Below are 13,532 nucleotides of genomic sequence, written 5' to 3' on the forward strand. Positions count from 1 at the left end.
GCCTGGGTGAGGGGCTGATGGCTGTTTGCAGGCTGGCCATGGACTCCAGCCACCCAAGCTCTCAGTGGAGGCTGGCTGGAAGCAGGTATCTGGGATTTATTTATCTTCTATAATTGAAACTTTGTTGCCTTTAGCGGAGGCCACAGCCGGCCAGGGCAGGTGGGAAGCTTGGCTTCCTCCATCGCTGGGGCAACCAAGCCTCCTGCTTGCTCCAGCTTCGTGGCTGCAGGCTGGACGCCATCTTGGTTGGGTTAATTTGCATATAGTCGCTCTGATTGGCTGGTGGGTATGGCTTGGGGCATAGTGAAGGTATGGTCAATTTGCATGTTGCTCTTTTATTAGATTAGATTTGAGAGAGAGACAGAGAGAGACAGAAAGTAAAATTAAAACTGATTTTAAAAGAGAAGGTTTTTTCTCTCTCATGTAAAAGAAGCCTGGAGGCCGACACTCAAGTCCGCAAAGGCATCTGCATTCTTGACCTCACTCCTTTTATCCTGTAGGTAAATGTAAGCTGCTCCACATGTGGCTTTTACCATCAAGGCCACAGATGCCTGCGGGTCTCTAATCATCACGCCTGTACTTCAGGCAGGAAGAGGGAGGCAACCAGCCGAAGTGCCAGCTGAGGTAGCTTCCTTTAAGCAGCTTCCGGGAAGTCCAACCTTTCACTTCCATTTACAGGTCATGGTCTGGGCCTCAATCTCATGGCCACACCAAGCCCCAAGGGAGCGGGGCACAGACATCTGGTATGAAGGCTTTGCCACACCAAATAAATCAGGTTCTGTTACTAATGTAGGAGGGGAGAATGGGTACTTTTTGGCAACCAGCAATCTCTGCCCCAGGTTTATACGACATCCCCTGACTTGCCTATTTTAAAGTTAAAATCAGCATTCTGACCGCCTTGCCTAGCTGGTTCTATTTTGTATTTCTCGTTCCACATCTTAGCTCCCTCTCAGATGCAGGGGGGATAGTGATCTGAGTGGTCAGCTTTTAGGTCATGTTTCCAATGAGTAGCTCCCTGTGCATTACCCTGAGCATGCCAGGTTACAATGCCCTCTGCTCCCTGCCTTCCTGTGCGGGGACAGGGATGCGAGCTGAGGATCTGACCCTCATACTCAGTTTCTTGTCTTACGCAAAGGCATGGAGTAGATCCAATTGCCCAAGGAGAAAAGGAGAACAGAACGCCAATGTTTAAAGGAGATACTGAAACAGGCCATATAGGAAAGTAGGGCAGCATTCCCCATCTTGTCCATAAAATACAAATTTAGAAGCTTTGAGGTTTGCCACAGATGTGGGATCTGGTTAATGACCTTTTGAAATGCTACAGCTGGGAATTAAAAACTTTTTATGACAAAGGTCAAAGTTTGCAAACTGCCCCCAATCACATCCGGTCTTGTGTCATTGGGTGGACACTGTGGAGTTTGGGGAAGAGGTGGGGTGCGGAGGGAGCTTGAGAAGTTGACTTTGGCAGTCACAGATATTTGGGGCAGCCTTCCTCTGAGGGCCCCGCTCCAGGATTTCACCTGTTCTCTGTGTCGTGGCGCCCACCATGTCCAACAGAATCTTAGAAGTTAGTTGTCTACTTTAATTCACCTTTTTCTGGGATTCCAGTGACCATAGACACAGTACGTGGACATTAGTAGAAGGTCTCTGAATTGCTTGTTTACTGAAACCTAAAATTCAACATTTCAAAACGAAATCACTTCTTCTAGCCAGATGTGCTTCTTCTTTTGATTTCTTTCTTAATGCCACCTAAGATCAAAACCTTATTGCTCTATCCAGCTACTTCTCTCTCCCCATTTCACAAGCCTATCCCATCAGCCACCCACCGACCCTTATTATATTTGTCTGTCATTCCTGCATCTTCATTTCTTTCCCCACTGTCCTGATCTAGGTTTCATAACTCTCACTTTTGCTAATACAGCAGCCACTATTATGACGGTCTGGGGTAAAAGGATGCTGGTTACTTGAGCATATTGGTGAGGGAAAAGCTTACATCACAGCAGCAGAAGGCCAGTAACAAACACAGGGTTCGGGCCCTGACGAGTGTTGGGATAGACTGTGGGATCTGTGCCCTCTGGGGAGATGGCTTTAGGTAATAATTGTGAAAGACCCTATTCCCTTTACAAATATCTTTTTGAACTTAATTTCTATATTGTTATCAATGCAAAATACAAATAATTTAAAAAGTCATGTAATATTACAAACATTTTAACAAAGAGCAGTAATCACTGCCCACCTTTAACTCACCTTGGAGTCTAGTTCCTAAGAGACAACCAATTTTAACTCTTAGCCCTACTAATATTTACTTTCATGCTTGTGAATTATACCCTTATACTGTTATTTCTTGACTTTTAAGATTTGTTAATGAAAAAAAAAACTTTGACTTCCTACTGCAGGACATGAGAACTTAACTTTCCTATGCTACTCCAATCCCCACTCCACTGCCCGCCTCTCCCTCCCTCACTTTTTCAGTATGGCTCTATTAACATTTTATGTTAAATAGCTTTTACATTTTATGATTATGAAAATACTGTTCTGAGATGAATCACAAGGTGTCCTATGATTATAGTTTCTTTTTATCTTTCCAGGAGATAATAATTTCTTCTTTTTAAATTTGCTTAGTTTTCTATATGTTATTATTTCCAAATTATTCAAAAAACTCTGAAAACTCATTTAGTGTCATCAGCTATCTCTATATATAAAAGCCTAAGGGACCATTATGACCAAACGACCGGAACGACTGGAATGACTGGTTGACTAGTCGCTATAAGGCGCACTGACCCCCAAGGGGCAGACGCAGGAGCTGCCCCCTGGTGGTCAGTGCGCTCCCCCAGGGGGAGCACTGTTCTGCTGACCAACCCATTCCTGCAGCCTACCAGTCCAGCAGCAGCCACTCACTCCCTCAGTAGTCCTGCAGGTCTAATCTCTGGAGAATGGGCCAGGTACTGACAGATCCTTGCCACTGGAAGTTGGCCTCAGGCACTGTGGCCACTTCCCCTCCCTAGACGTTCCGTAAGGAAGAAATGACATAAAAGTGGCCACCAAGTGGCACCTGACAACTGGCCCGAATGTCAGAGGGACAGATCCGGATCCTGGGCCAGCAAAGGCATCCCACTGCCCGCCCGGAGGGCCAATTGCATCCTGCCCCCCACCCTCCTCGGGATGGGCACCAGATGCAGGGCTCACAGCTGGTGAGCACTGCTGCTGCGGCGGCCGCAAGCCTCTTGAGATCGGGACCGACTGGGCGCTAGCCCACAGCAGGTGCAGCGGGGCCGGGATGAGCGAGAGTGGCTGGCAGGAGCGGCAGGTGGCGTTGGACTGTGGGTTTCAGCCGGATCCCCACAGGCCACCCCGAGGGACCCCACCCATGCACAAATTCATGCACCGGGCCTCTAGTGTTACATAAGTGTCCAGATTCGTGTGTGTGTCTGTGAGAGAGAGAGAGAGAGAGAGAGAGAGAGAGAGAGAGAGAGAGAAAGAGAAAGAGACCCTGAGCCTCTCCATCCTCTGCTTGGCTGACTGTTACTCCTGTACCATCTGCACAGATGTTTTCTGGAAACTTCACCATCACCTCTAACCTTCCTTAACCTCTTCTGTTGGGTCACCTGTTTCCTGGGTTTTATAACTTTTTCCCCATTGGTGTATTCTTTTTAGTAGCTTCTGAGAAAATGTGAAAGGAAGGTAACCTTTTTTGAGGTCCTGAATATATAAAACTGACTTTTATTCACTTTACAAATAAATTTCTAGTTTGGTTGGAAATTAATGATTTCTCTTCAACATTTAAGGTATTTCTCTAGGGTGTTCTGACTTGCAGATAACATTGAAATTTCCATACCTTTATATATAACCTATTTTTCCTCCCTGAATGGATCTTGTCTTTGTCCATTGTTCTGAAATGCCATCAAAATGTGCTTTAATGTGGGTCTTCATTCTTTGTGTTGAGTATCAGAAGGGTACTTTTAATTTGAAAGTGCAAGTCCTTCAGATTTGAGGACATTTATTATACCTTTGATAATATCCTGCCTTCTGGTTCCTTTTTGGAATTGTTGTCAGGTAAAATATGCATTTTCTAGGTTGATGTGCACCCATACCATCAACATATAGACACATGCTTTGTACTTTGTAAGATCCCGAGAAAGGATCTGAGAGACACTATGAAGCATGCACTGGGAAATGTGGGTTTGGAACACTGGGGTAGGCAGGGATTTTTCCCCATTATTGTTATCGTTTACACTATTACAGATGTCCCATTCCCCAGCCCTCCTTTGCCACCCTTCACTCAGCCCTGCCCCTCTTCCCTCTGGCCATCACCACTCTGTTGTCCATGTCCATGGGCTATGCATATGTGTTCTTTAGCTAATCCCTTCACCGTCTTCTATCCAGTCCCCCCATCCTCCTCCCTTCCGACAGCTGTCAGTCTGTTCCATGCATCCATGCCTCTGGTTCTATTTTGTTCGTCAGTTTATTTTGTTCATTAGATTACACCTGTAATATCTTGTCTTTCTCTGGCTTATTTCAGTTAGCATAATAATCTCCAGGTCCATCCATCTGTTTCAAAAGTAAGATTTCCTACCTTTTTTTTTCCTTCTTTTTACTTCTGCATAGTATTCCAGGGTATAAATGTACCATAGCTTTTTTTTTTTAATCCACTCATCTACTCAAGGGCACTTGGGCTGTTTTCAGATCTTGGCTATTGTAAATTGTGCTGCTATGAACATAGGGGAGAATATATTTTCAAATTTTTGTTTTGGGATTCTTAAGATATATTCCCTAAGAAGTGAGATTGCTAGGTAAAATGGGAGTTACTTTTTTAATATTTTGAGGAAACTCCATACTGTTTCCACTGTGGCTGCACCAGTCTGCATTCTCATCAGCAGTGCACAAGGGTTCCTTTTTCTTCACATCCTTGTCATCAGTTATTTGATTTACTGATGGTAGCTATTCTGGCAGGTGTGAGGTGATATCTCGTTGTGGTTTTAATTTGCATTTCTCTAATGATTAGTGACATTGAACATCTTATCATATATCTATTATCTATTGGCCATCTGTATGTCCTCTTTGGAGAAGTGTCTATTAAGGTCCTTTGCCCATTTTTAAATGGTATTGTTTGTCTTCCTGGCATTGAGTTGTATAAGTTCTTTATATATTTTAGAAATTAACCCCTTATCAGATGTATCGTTGGTGAATATGTTCTCTCATACATTCGGTTCCTTTATTCATTTTGTTGATGGTTTCTTCTCTGTGCAGAAGTTTTTTAGTTTGGTGTTTATTTTTTCCTTATTTTTTCCTTTATTTCTTGTACCCTAGGAGACATACAGGCAAAAATATTCCTACAAGAGATTTCTGCGATTTTACCGCCCATCTTTTCTTCTAGCATTTTTATGGTTTCATGACTTGCATTTAAATCTTTTATCCATTTGAGTTTATTCTTGTTTATGGTGTAAATTGGTGATACATTTTTTTTGCATGTACCTGTCCAATTTTCCCAACACCATTTATTGAAGAGACTGTCTTTATGCCATTATATGCTCTTACCTCCTTTGTAAAATATTAATTGACAATATAGGTGTGGGTTGATTTCTGGGCTTTCTGTTCTGTTCCATTCATCTATATGCCTATTCTTGTGCCAGTACCAGGCTGTTTTGATTACAATGGCCTTGGAGATAGTTTGCTATCCAGTATTGTGATCCCTCCAATTTTGTTCGTTCTCAAGATTGCTGGGGCTATTCGGGTCTAATTTGATTCCATATAAATTTTTGGAATATTTATCCTAGATCTGTGAGTATGCCATTAGTATTTTAATAGGAATTGTGTTGAATCCATAGATTGTTTTGAGTAGTATGGACATTTTAATTATGTTAATACTTCCAGTCCATGAACATGGTATATGCTTCCACTTATTTGTATCTTCCACAGTTTCTTTCTTCAATGTCCTATAGTTTTCTGAGTACAACTTTTTTACCCCCTTGGTTAAGTTTATTCCTATGTACCTTATTATATATTTTTTGCAATAATAAATGGGATTGTTTTCTTAGTTTCTCTTTCTGATAGTTCATTATTGGTACATAAAAATGCCACTGATTTGTGGATATTAATTTTGAATCCTGCTACTTTGCTGAATTCACTTATTGGACCTAGTAATTTTCTGGTGGAGTCTTTAGGGTTTTCTATGTACAATATCATGTCATCTGCAAATAATGACAGTTTCACCTCCTCTTTTCCAATTTGGATGTCTTTTATTTCTTCTTCTTGTCTGATTGCTGCAGTAGTATGTTGAAGAAGAGTGGTGAAAGCAGATATTCCCTATCTTGTTTCTGATGTTAACTAAAACACTTGTAGTTTTTTTCCCCACTAAGTATGATGTTGGTTGTGGGTTTTCCACATATGGCCTTTATTATATTGAGGTATGTTCCCTCTCTTCTCACTTTGCTGAGAGTTTTTATCATAAACTAGATGCCCAGTACACAAAATTCGTGCACTCAGGGAGGTCCCACAGCGCAGCCTGCATCCTCTTGCAGTCTAGGAGCCCACAGTGGATGTCTGACTGACAGCTTAGGTGGGGAGCGGGCCTAAGCCATCAGTTGGACAACCTTAGCACTGCCACAGAAGAGGGAGAGGCTCCCACCACTACCGCTGTGCTCGCCAGCCATGAGCCTGACTTCTGGCTGAGCAGTACTCCCCCTGTGGGAGTGCACTGATCACCAGGGGGCAGCTCCTGAATTAAGCATCTGCCCCCTGGTGGTCAGCGCACATCATAGAGACTGGTTGTTCTGCCATTGGGCTGAAACTGGCTCTCCAATATCCCCCAAGGGGTCCCGGATTGTGAGAGGGCGCAGGCCAGGCCAAGGGACCCCACCGGTGCATGATCAGGTCTGGGGAGAGATGCAGGAGGTTGGCCAGCTGAGGAGGAACCACAGGAGGGCTCCAGGGCATTCACGGCCCATTTCACTGAGTCCTGATCGGCCAGACCCCAGCAGCAAGCTAATCTACCCGTTCGAGTGTCTGCCCCCTGGTAGTCAGTGCATGTCATAGTGACTGGTTGACTGGTCAACTGTCTGCCCCCTGGTGGTCAGTGTACACCATAGTGAGTGGTTGATCGGCCTTAGCATGTCATTAGCATATTACACTTTGATTGGTTGAACAGCCAGCCGGATGACCGGACACTTAGCATATTAGGCTTTTTTGTATATAGTATATATAGGATGGGTTCTGGATTTTATCAAATGCCTTTTCTGTATCTTTTGATTTTATTATGTGATTCTTGTCCTTCATTTTGTTTATGTGGTGTATCACATCTATTGATTTGCAGATATTGTACCAACCTTGTATTCCCAGAATAAATCCTACTGGATAGGTGTATGGTCTTTCTAATATGTTTCTGGATCCAGTTTGCTAATGTTTTTTTTGAGGACTTTAGCATCTATGTTCATTAGGGATATTGCCTGTAATTTTCTTTCTTTGTAGTGTCTTTATCTGGTTTGGAAATTAGGATAATGCTGGCCTTGTAAAATGAACTTGGGAGTTTTCATTGCTTGGTAAAATTCACCTGTGAAGCTATCCAGTCTAGGGCTTTCATTTGTTGGAAGTTTTTAAATTACTGCTTCAATTTCACTAGTTACAATCTGTCTATTCAGATTCTCTGATTCTTCCTGATTCAATTTTGGAAGTTTTTATGTTTCTAGGAACTTATCTATTTTTCCAGGTGGTCTATTTAGTTGGCATATAGCTGTTTATAATGTTTTCTTACAATCCTTTGTATTTCTTTGATGCCAGTTGTTACTTCTTTTTCATTTCTGATTTTAGTTATTTGGGTCCTCTCTCTTTTTTTCTCATGAGTCTGGTTAAAGATTTGACAATCTTATTTATCTTTTGAAAGAACCAGCCCTTGGTTTCATTGACCTTTTATATATTTTTTAGACTCTATTTCATTCATTTCTGCTCTAATCTTTATTATTTCCTTTCTTCTACTCACCTTGGGTTTTATTGTGTTGTTATTTTTATTTGTTTCAAGGCAACTTTTGATTTCTCCCTTGATCCCATTCATTATTTAGTAACATGTTACTTAGCATCCACGTCTTTGTGTATTTTTCAGTTTTTCCCCCTGAAGTTGATTTCTAGTTACATACCATTGTGATTAGAGAAGGTTCTTGATATATTTCAAACTTCTTAAATATATGGAGACTTGTTTTGTGTGCTAACATGTGGGCTATCTTAGAAAATGTTCTATGTGCATTTGAAAAGAATGTATATTTTGCTGCTTTGGGGTGAAATGCTCTAAAGATATCAATTAAATCTATCTGCTCTAGTGTGTCATTTAAGGCTACCATTTCCTTGTTGATTTTCTGTCTAGAAGATCTATCATTGAAGTCAATGGGGTGTTAAAAATCCCCTACTATGGCTATATTACTATCAATGTCTTCATGTATGTCCACCAATATTTGCTTCAAATATTTAGGTGCTTCTATGTTGGGTGCATAAATATTTAGAAGAGTTATATCCTCTTGTTAGATTGCTCCTTTTTCATTATGTGGTGTCCTTCTTAGTCTCTTACTATAGCCATTGTTTTAAAGCCTATTTTGTCAGATATAAGTATTGCTATCCCTGCTTTTTTTCATTTCTATTTGCATGAAATATCTTTTTCCATCCCTTTACTTTTAGTCTGTGTTTATCCTTCATTCTGAGTTGGTCTCTTGTAGACAACTTGCTTTCTTACCCATCCAGCTACATTGTGTCTTTTGATTAGAGCATTTAGGTCATTTACACGTAAAGTGATTAATAATAGGTACACAAATATTGCCATTTTATTTCTTTAAACTCTGTTCCTTTCCTCCTCCTCCTCCTCCTCCTCCTCCTCCTCCTCCTCCTCCTCCTTCTTCTTCTTCTTCTTCTTCTTCTTCTTCTTCTTCTTCTTCTTCTTCTTCTTCTTCTTCTTCTTCTTCTTCATGCAGGCCATTTAACATTTCGTATAATATTGGTTTGGTGAAAAAACAAAATAAAACTCCTTTACCTTTTTCTTGTCTGGGAAGCTCTTTGTTTCTCCTTTAACTTTAAATGATAGCCTTGCTTGGTATAGTCTTGGTTGTAGTTCCTTGCTTTTCATCATTTTAAATATTTCATACTAGAGGCTTGGTGCATAAATTCGTGCACGGGTGGGGTCTGGCTGGCCTGCCCTGATGGGGTGGGGGGGCCAATCAGGGGCAGGGCTGGCCAGGGGGAGGGACCACAGGTGGTTGGCTAGCTGGCCCCGCCCCTGATTGAGGTGGAGAAGGCCTATCAGGGGTGGGGCCAGCCAGGGCGAGGGGCCGCAGGTGGTTGGCCGGCCATCCCCACTCCCAATTTGGGTGTTGGGGGCTGATCGTGGGCACGGCCTGCCAGGGGAAGGGGCCTCGGGTGGTTGGCTAGCCAGCCCCACCCCTGATGGGGGTGTTGGGGGCCAATTGGGGGCAAGGCTGTTGGGGGAGGGGAGGGCAGCTCCCTCTGTGGTTGGTGTGATTCTCTTAATTTGACCTCTACTTTCTGAGACTGAACCTGGGTTTTCCCATCACTCCTTGACTTCATTCATGTGCTTTTGATTTGAGGGTGGTAACCTCACTCGGATGTTTAGGGCTCCTGTCTTTGAGCTGCTATGTCAGTTACTACTCTTTCCCCCTCCCCTTCCTCCTTCCCACCCCTTTCCTCCTTTCATCCCCCCTTCCTCTGGCCAGGTTTAATGAGTCAGTAGGTGACTCAACCTGAATGTTGACTCACTAATCAAATCAGTGGGCATTTATTAATTTGGCTCACAAAAAGGCTCACAACAAAGGTGTTGGGGGATGATGGATGGCTGGGCCAGCTGGGGCAGGGGAGGGCAATTGGGGCCTGGATCAGGCCGGTTGGCTGCCACAGTGTGTGTCATAGACACCGGTCATTCCTGTAATTCTGGTTGTTCCACCATTCCAGACGCTGGGCTTTTATATATATATATATATAGATTGCCTTCTGGCCTGAAAAAATTTCCGTTGAGAGAACAGCTGACAGTCTTATGGGAACTACCCTATAGGTAACTAACTGCTTTTCTCTTGCTGCTTTTAAGATTATGTCTTTGTTTTTACCCTTTGTCATTTTAATTATGATGTGTTTTGGTGTAGGCCTCTTTGGGCTCATCTTGTTTGGAATTCTGCGCTTCCTGAACTTGTGTCTTTTTTCTTCACCAGGTTAGGTAAGTTTTTTGTCATTATTTCTTCATATAGATTCTTCTTAAAATATGTTTTTATTTATTTTAGAGAGAGGGCGGGAGAGGAATAGAGAGATAGAAACATCAAGGATGAGACAGAATCATTGATTGGCTGCCTCCTGCATGCTCCCTACTAGGGATTGAGCCTGCAACCCAGGCATGTGAATTGAACTGTGACCTCCAGGTTCATGGGTTGACACTCAACTACTGAGCCATACCCGCCAGGCTTCTTATAGGTCAGGGATAGGGAACGTCTGGCCTGTGGGCCATATAAGGCCTGTGAAATCATGTGGTCTGGCTCTATCAAGGCATTAGGGGTGAGTTAATTAAATGTTTGACCTAATATAGAGGCTAATTTTTAAGTTGATAATTTTTATGGCCCGCAAATGATGATATAAATATACAAATGGCCCTTGGTAGAAAAAAAGGTTCTTCATCTGTTATAGGTTCTTGATCCCTTGCTCTCTCTATTCTCCTTCTGGTACCCCTAAGATGCCAGATATTGTTATACTTCATGTTGTTCCAAAGGTCTCTTAAACTACTCTTATTTTTTAAAATTCTTTTTTCTTTATGATCTTTCTTACTTTTTTTGGTTAATCCTCACTCTAGGATATTTTTTCCATTGCTTTTTAGAGAAAGTGGAAGGGAAGGGAAGAGAGAGAGAGAGAGAGAGAGAGATCAATGTGAGAGAGACACATCAATTGGTTGCCTCCCACACATGCTCCGACTGGGGACAGGGATCAAACCTGCAACCCAGGTACGTGTCCCTTACTTTCATCCATCACAACATGTCCACATCTAATTACTGAAGTTGAGTCCTGGCTACCTCAAAGATTTTGCAGCTTGTCCAGGCTTTTCTGAATAATTTCTGACTCTTCCATATCTTTGATTTCATTTCTGGTTTATGGTTTTGTTTTCATTCTGTGGATGGGACATTCACAGCTGCTATCTCTGAATTTGACTCTCAGCTCAATAAGTCCCAGGGTCTCCCCCCTCCAGGCCACCTTCAGTAGGTAAAACATTCTGCTTGAATTGAGCTCCTTTGGACTTAACCCCTGGTATTGGTCTGCTAGCTGGTGTCTAGGCTGGTGTCCAGGTTGGTCTGCTGCGGCCCTTTGCAAGGAAAAACTTAGGTAAGGAACCCATTAAGCCTAGGACTCTAGAAATTGGTGGATGTTTTAGGGTGGGGTCCTGACCTGCCAGGAATATAAGTTTTTGATACAGTAAGGCTACAGTAAGGCTGGAAGATAAGCCCATCTGAAAAGCTCAACTCAGATGGTCATACTATGTGGTATTGATAAAGGGTGGGCAGGGGGCCCAGGTGAGACCGCAAGTGTGGCAAACAAGATGTTGGTAATAAACTAGGTTTCAGTGGGGGCCAGAAAAAGGCTTTGTTAGATGATAAGGTGGAGGGTTAAGGTCTGTGTCCAGGTAGGACTACAGCTCCCCAAAATCTCTGAATGAAGTTTTTGCTATCATCATGTGGCCTGACACAGGTCGACAGGAGGTAATAATACCACAGATACTTTTCTGTTTTTTAAAAGTATATTTTTATTGATTTCAGAGAGGAAGGGAGAGGGAGAGAGAGATAGAAACATCAATGATGAGAGAGAATCATTGATTGGCTGCCTTGTGCATGGCCCCTACTGGGGATTGAGCTGCAACCTGGGCATAGACCAGGAATCGAACTTTTGGTTTATAGATCAACACTCAATGACTGAGTCACACTGGCTGAGCCCCTTTCTGTTTTAAAGTGTCAGGCTTTCATAGAAAATTGTATTTATGCCAGAAACAGATTGGCAAGGATCTTTGTCACCAGCTGGTCTAAACCCCTACATTTTTACAGTGTATTTTATAGTATAGTCATCATCTAATTTATAAGACTGATTCATGTACATTCTATAAAAGTTAAAAAAAACTACCCAGTGATAACTGTAATATCAATTTATGTTTCTTCCTTTCAGTATGTTTTCTATGCAAATACATATTTATTTGTTTATTTTACAAAAGCAATCACACTGTATTTTGGTTTGTATTTTGTTTTTATTCTCATGATGTCTGAACATTTCGCATTATTAAATATCTTTTTAAAACATAAGTTTTAACAGTTGCACACTTCATCATCTGGATAAAAGTAATACATTTGATCATTGTTAGATATTTGGATTATTTTCCATTTTTCACCAATAAAAATAATGCTGCAATGAGACTATAAAAAAATCTGACTCTCTGAATATTTCTTTAGATTAAATTCATAGAAGATGAATTAGTGAAGCTTATGGGTGTTAAGATTTTCTCTTAGATTTTTCTAGATAGGTATATGCAAAATGATGAGAAATGTTGCCACTTCCTTTTCCATAATGACATCCTTTACTTATTTATGTTTCTTGTCTTATTGCATTGGCCAGACATTTAGAGTAATGTTAAATAATTAGAGTCAGAATAGGCAAAGTGCTTCATTTCAATTTTAATGGAAAAGGCTTTAGTGTTACGTTGCCAACATTTGTATGCTTATATTTTATTTAGGAATTTTGCATTTATATTCATAGATGAAATTGGCCTGTAGTTTTCTTTTTCTATGCTTTCTTTGTCAAGGTTTATGATAGGGATATGCTAGTTTGGTAAAATATAATAGGTTTCTCTTCTGCAGAGACGTTTCCTGGGTCAGGAGGAAAGAGCAATTTCCAACAGGCAAACGTGCTGGATGTTTGACAGGCCAGTCGGGCGGTTTTCTTTCAAAGATACAGACAGAAGGTACATAATTGAATTCCCACACTCAGCTCTAACTGGTTATCCTGTCAGGAAGCTGGGATGTAAAATGATGCGCAATTGCTTCAATTACAAGAATTGAAGCATTTAGACAATCCTCCCTCTTCTGTTTGAGATGCAGGATCTGCTGCTGAGTTTGAAGCTGTCAGGAGTCCAATTTAGCCTCTTCCAGACTCGGGGAATTTCTGTGGGCCATTACTGGCCCTGTTGCTACAGCAGTGCTGACGTGCCATCTGTCATCCCGTATAAAGGCTTTGCTCCTCATCCCACACTTTCTGTGCTGGCCCCTCTACTAGGAGCCTGGTCAGTGCATTTATGGGAAATATTCTCAGCAGTCAAAACTCACCTTTTTGAAGGATCCTCAGAGTTGACCCCAACACCCATCTTCTGGCGGGTCTCCAAATTTCAGGTCTCTATTCATTTTCCCGGGGCAAATATTGGAACAGTAGCAGAGATGAGAATGTGACCAGTTTGACTCTTTAAACACTGTAAGGCTCTCCTAAATATGCCAGGAATTGTCCATTTTTTCCATTGTCACTGCCACCTTTAG

Source organism: Myotis lucifugus, unplaced genomic scaffold, assembly GCF_000147115.1.
Source record: "Myotis lucifugus unplaced genomic scaffold, Myoluc2.0 scaffold_411, whole genome shotgun sequence".
NCBI classification, from domain to species: Eukaryota; Metazoa; Chordata; class Mammalia; order Chiroptera; family Vespertilionidae; genus Myotis; species Myotis lucifugus.